The sequence below is a fragment of the Papio anubis genome, chromosome 1, assembly GCF_008728515.1.
Source record: "Papio anubis isolate 15944 chromosome 1, Panubis1.0, whole genome shotgun sequence".
NCBI classification, from domain to species: Eukaryota; Metazoa; Chordata; class Mammalia; order Primates; family Cercopithecidae; genus Papio; species Papio anubis.
This window is the reverse complement of record NC_044976.1, coordinates 89,872,142-89,878,049: the sequence shown is the minus strand read 5'-3', so window position 1 is coordinate 89,878,049 and position 5,908 is coordinate 89,872,142. Positions and strand designations below refer to the sequence as shown.

Below are 5,908 nucleotides of genomic sequence, written 5' to 3'. Positions count from 1 at the left end.
AGTAAATGGAATGCTTAAAGAAATTTAGAAACATTTAAAACTGGAATATTTTAAGAATTAAAAATAAATTAAAACAAAATTGCTTTACCAAACAAATCTTGATTCTTTTCTTGCTATTTGAATAGCAATGGGGGAAATTTCACTCATGTAAATAAAATGTAAAACTGTGTTTTGTTAATGACTTTCTGCAGGGTATGGAACATTTAAAGTTGGCTGTGTACAAAGCCATCTTGTTGGCGTCTGCTCTTAGGTATCCCTCTGTCTTAAATCTCCAGGGAGGCAAAATGACATCATGGTTAAATGTGTGTATCTTGGCATCAGGATGTTCCGGGTCCAATGCTAGCTTTGCTACTTATTGGCTATTTGAGTTTAGGAAAGATATTTGAGCTTTCTTAAAGTTGGTTTCTTCATCTACAAAATGAGGTCAATAATACTAACACCTCAGAGAGGTTATGAGAATCAAATAAAACCATACATATGAAGTAGGTTGTTCAATATACACATAATATACTCAACAAATAACTGCTGCTGTTGTTATTATCTGATCTCAGGCATGAGGTATGAATTTAAGTATATTGCATTTTTCAGGGAGAGTTTCTAATTATTCTATAATGGATTTTAATTATTAAACATAAATCAAGGCCTTTTTTTTTTTTTTTAAATGGGGATGGAGGTAGGGTACTTTCTAGTACTCCTGCATTCTCTACATGGGTAAACCCGATCTGTCCATCAGTATCACTTTATTTTTTCAAGGACATTGTTGGTGGCAGGAATAAATCTGAGTGACATGCCAGAATGGTAAGTGAAATTTTCTCCTCTCTCATCATTACTATAATAACATGGTTTACATCCCTCTTCATCTCATTTATTCATCCACCCACCCCTTCCTCCATCCAGTTATCCATCCATCCTCTACTAAGTGCCAGGCATTGGAGTAATGACATGAATACGGTACCATCTCTGTTTCCAAGGACCTCAAAGATAGTCAGGTTGGGGTGCAAGGAGGATGGTGGTAGTTGTGGTCTCAGACGCTTAAAGAGATAATTATTCTGCAAAGAACTTAGTATAATGATTGTGACATACATAGGATTACGTGGAAAAAGGGACATCAAGCACTTCCCCCAAAAGTTTCTTTGCATTGGATTTTAAAATTCACAATCTCTGTATAAAGAGCTTTCTCCTTGGCAATCTGTTTATTCCAGCATGCAACCATTAAATATTCTACAAATTAGATTAAGGTCCTTAGTTGTTGACAGGAATACATAGAGCTATTTAGCTTTTCCCTGTAAGTTTAACCTCCTTAGTTATCTTTAAAACATAACATATATGTGTATCACCGCTAATGTTCTGAAAATGGACTAATGTCTAATCACGGCTTGAGAGCTGCAGAATGTTTAATGTGAAGCAGACTTTGAAAAGACACAGCCGAGGTGCAGTTAACTCAGTGAAGTAAATCTTTGGAGCCTCATTTTCTGAGTGTGTACGTGTGTGTGTGTGTGTTGGGTGGGGGGGTATATACTCACAGTGTGGGAAGAACATTTGTATTTCCATTTATTTCATTATTTCATTTATTTGTACATTGGTTAGTTAATCAGTCTTTTATTAATCCATCCCTTGTAACACATAGACTTAAAGTCATGTTCTAATCCTCCTTTTAAAGCTGCTTCTTTGGAAGCCTTTTTTTTTTTTTTTTTTTGGATAGAGTTTTGCTCTTGTCGCCCAGGCTGGATGGAGTACAACGGCACAATCTCAGCTCACTGCAACCTCCGCCTCCTGGGTTCAAGTGATTCTCCTGCCTCAGCCTCCCGAGTAGCTGGGACTACAGGCACCTGCCACCGCACCCGGCTAATTTTTTGTATTTTTAGTAGAGGCGGGGTTTCACCGTGTTGGTCAGACTGGTCTTGAACTTCTGACCTCAGGTGATCCACCATCCTCGGCCTCCCAAATTGGAAGTTTTTTATGTCATAAATTGTCTCAAGTAAATTTCGTCTGTTAGATGGTAAGTGCCATTTACAGTAAAAGTTATTGTCACTGTTGTTGTTCCTGTTATTATTATAATCAAGAACTTGAGCCTTTCGGCTCTCTGATCAGCACCATGGCGGTTGGCAAGAACAAGCGCCTTACGAAAGGCGGCAAAAAGGGAGCCAAGAAGAAAGTGGTTGATCCATTTTCTAAGAAAGATTGGTATGATGTGAAAGCACCTGCTATGTTCAATATAAGAAATATTGGAAAGACGCTCGTCACCAGGACCCAAGGAACCAAAATTGCATCTGATGGTCTCAAGGGTCGTGTGTTTGAAGTGAGTCTTGCTGATTTGCAGAATGATGAAGTTGCATTTAGAAAATTCAAGCTGATTACTGAAGATGTTCAGGGCAAAAACTGCCTGACTAACTTCCATGGCATGGATCTTACCCGTGACAAAATGTGTTCCATGGTCAAAAAGTGGCAGACAATGATTGAAGCTCATGTTGATGTCAAGACTACCGATGGTCACTTGCTTCGTCTGTTCTGTGTTGGTTTTACTAAAAAACGCAACAATCAGATACGGAAGACCTCTTATGCTTAGCACCAACAGGTCTGCCAAATCCAGAAGAAGATGATGGAAATCATGACCCGAGAGGTGCAGACAAATGACTTGAAAGAAGTGGTCAATAAATTGATTCCAGACAGCATTGGAAAAGACATAGAAAAAGCTTGCCAATCTATTTATCCTCTCCATGATGTCTTCGTTAGAAAAGTAAAAATGCTGAAGAAGCCCAAGTTTGAATTGGGAAAGCTCATGGAGCTTCATGGTGAAGGCGGTAGTTCTGGAAAAGCCACTGGGGACGAGACAGGTGCTAAAGTTGAACGAGCTGATGGATATGAACCACCAGTCCAAGAATCTGTTTAAAGTTCAGACTTCAGTTAGTGTCAAATAAAAAGTGCTGTTTGTGGAAAAAAAAAAAAAAAAAGAACTTGAACATGTCAGAAGAGAAAATAAATCCTGTGATCCTAACAAGACCCTGCTCAGTTGTACCTAATTCCGAAATCTTTAAATTCACACTGATATTCGCACATTTATTAAAGGAATAATTATTATAGAAATCTTACTCTACCCTAATTCTATCTCCCCAGTGTTTTTCTGGTATTTACTTTAAAGACAGTATCAAATTACCAGAAATGTAAAGCCCACATCCCTAATGTTTATGTGAAACCAAACTACATTTGATTGTAGTTGAAGGAAATTAATCCAGCAAACAGACAGTCTGGATTTCAGTTTGCAGTTTATAATATTTATATTTCTGCATCTTTAATTCTTTCAGAAACTGATTTATTTTCGATAGGTTATGTACCATCCACAATTTACTTCTCTTATGACATAAAATAAGAAATACAACGAGGAATAAAGAAAAAGGCCAGGCGTGGATCCCAGTACTTTGGGAGGCCAGGGAGGGCAGATCACCTGAGGTCAAAAGTTCAAGACCAGCCTGGCCAACATGGTAAAACCTTGTCTCTACTTAAAATACAAAAATTAGCCAGGCATGTGCCTGTAATCTCAGCTACTGGGGAAGCTGAGGCAGGAGAAATTACTTGAACCCAGGAGGTGGAGCTTGCAGTGAGCTGAGATTGAGCCACTGAACTCCAGCCTGGGTGACAGAGTGAGACTATATCTTAAAAAAAAAAAAAAAAATGTGTTTCTGACTTTCCTGGTGGTAGGTAGAGCTTAATGTCTCTGTAAATTTAAGAGTTGGAAGAATTATGAGAAAAAAATCAGTAAGGAGTGGAGTGACAATACAGATGGAGCAGGCAATGAATTAATGTGGCTTTCAGATCCTTTACTTCACAGTTTTTTGGTACATTCGGCCTGACGTAGAACATCCTACGATGTAGGATATAATTTTGAACATGGCAAGGGACCTAGTATGTGATAATCCATCATCTGCTGTCCTTGTCTTTCCTGCAGCTCAGGATGCTACTTGTTCCATTTCCCGTTTTTATACAGTGTAGGGTAGACTAGCGAGACACACACACAAAAAGCAGGGCCAGGCGCGGTGGCTCACGCCTGTAATCCCAGCATTTTGGGAGGTTGAGGAGAGCGGATCACCTGAGGTCAGGAGTTCGAGACCAGTCTGGTCAACATGGAGAAACCCCGTCTCTACTAAAAGTACAAAACTTAGCCAGGCATGGTGGCGAGCGCCTGTAATCCCAGCTACTCAGGAGACTGAGGCAGGAGAATTGCTTGAACCCAGGAGGCGGAGGTTGCAGTGAGCGGAGATCATGCCACTGCACTCCAGCCTGGGTGACAAGAGTCAGACTCCGGCTCAAGAAAAAAAAAAAGCAGATCTTTCTTCATGTGGCTCTTATGCCTTGTACAAGTAATGCTGGCAAATCCTTCCAATCCTTCCTGATCTTTTCACCACCAGAAAAACAGGATAGAAAGGCAGAGAGGGGACGGAGGGAGAGCAAGAGAGTTAACATAGCTTATTCATTTATTTACTCACCAAACTGATATTTATTGTTTGTCATGTGACAGGCACCAAGGTTGGTTCTGGGAATTTGAAGATGAATGAGTTACCACCCCCGCCTTTAAGGTGTTTCAGTCTAGCCGGAAGAACAATGTTTAAACCAGTAATTAAGCTTGATAAGGCAATTATTTTAATGGTGAGCCACAGCTCTGAACAGAAGGGGTGCAGATGTGGAGACACAAGCTCATCCTTTTATTGAGCTCCCTAATAAAGAGCAAGGTGCTTAACTCTATTGATCTCCAGCTTCTTCATTAAAATGGGTGGGAGAGCATCTTCTCACTTGCAGACAGTGCGTGTAAAGTGCCCAGAAGAACGCTTGACACGTAGTGGGCATTCAGCAAATGACAGAGTGTGGATGTGCTTCGGGGGCTATGAAGGACTCAAGGGCAGCAGGACCACAGGAGGGGTCCTGAAGTCCCATGTCAGACATGCAAGAAAGGCCTTCTTGCACACTGCAAGAACACTAGGTACCAGGATTAGCAAGGCGTTGCCACTGACGAGTTAGTCCCTATTTCCCAATTTGTCTTCACTAAGTGGAATCTTTCCTTTAAGATTGCAAAGGGAGGCCAGTGTGATGGCTCACACCTGTAATCCCAGCACTTTGGGAGGCCGAGGTGGGCGGATCACTTGAGGTCAGGGGTTCAAGACCAGCCTGGCCAACATGGTGAAACCCCGTCTCTACTAAAAATACAAAAATTAGCCAGGTGTGATGGGGCATGCCTGTAGTCCCAGCTACTCGGGAGGCTGAGGCAGGAGAATCACTTGAACCCAGGAGGTGGAGGTAGCAGTGAGCCAAGATCGCACCACTGCACTCCAGCCTGGGTGACAGAGCCCTGTTCCCTGCACTGGACCCCACTCCCTCTCCCTTGTCCTCCCCAGCCTCTGCCTCCTGCTCTCACCTACTGCTCTGGTGACCAGCCAGGGCAGGCCTGGAGGCCGAGGTCAGTGGTTTGTTGGGACAAGAGCTGGGCCCCACAAAGCCCCACAAAAATTCTAACAAGTGCCCAATAGATGTTAACTATTTTTTACTATAATGATTATCACTGCTTCTGTGGAAACAAACAAGGCAGTTACTAACACCTTGCATGCATTATCTCATTTAATTGTCCAACACCACGAGGCAGGCACTGTTATTTATTGCCATGTGGTGGATACTCTCTGAAGCTAAGAGGGGTATAGTAACTTACACTAACATGTGGTTTGTGGTAGAGCCAAACTTAGAATTAGAACGTTAAGAGTGAACTGAATTCTTGTCAGCAAGGCTATTGGCACATCTGAACGTGAACTGTAATGAGGACTGCAACGAATTTTTCCCCCCATTGTATTTTGTGTTTGTGTGGGGCTTGAACCCGGGAGGCGGAGGTTGCAGTGAGCCAAGATCGTGTCACTGCACTCCAGCCTGG

At 41.9% G+C, this 5,908-nt stretch overlaps 2 pseudogenes across 2 annotated transcripts; both read left to right on the top strand.

Annotated features, from left to right (window-relative positions):
* Positions 1–2,065: 2,065 nt before the first annotated feature.
* Positions 2,066–2,933, top strand: LOC100997386 (annotated as a pseudogene). Its single transcript, XR_002524545.2, has one exon. The product of XR_002524545.2 is annotated as a 40S ribosomal protein S3a pseudogene (transcript).
* LOC116268917 lies at positions 2,088–2,928 on the top strand (annotated as a pseudogene). The gene has a single exon (XR_004176161.1). The product of XR_004176161.1 is annotated as a 40S ribosomal protein S3a pseudogene (transcript).
* Positions 2,934–5,908: the final 2,975 nt, after the last annotated feature.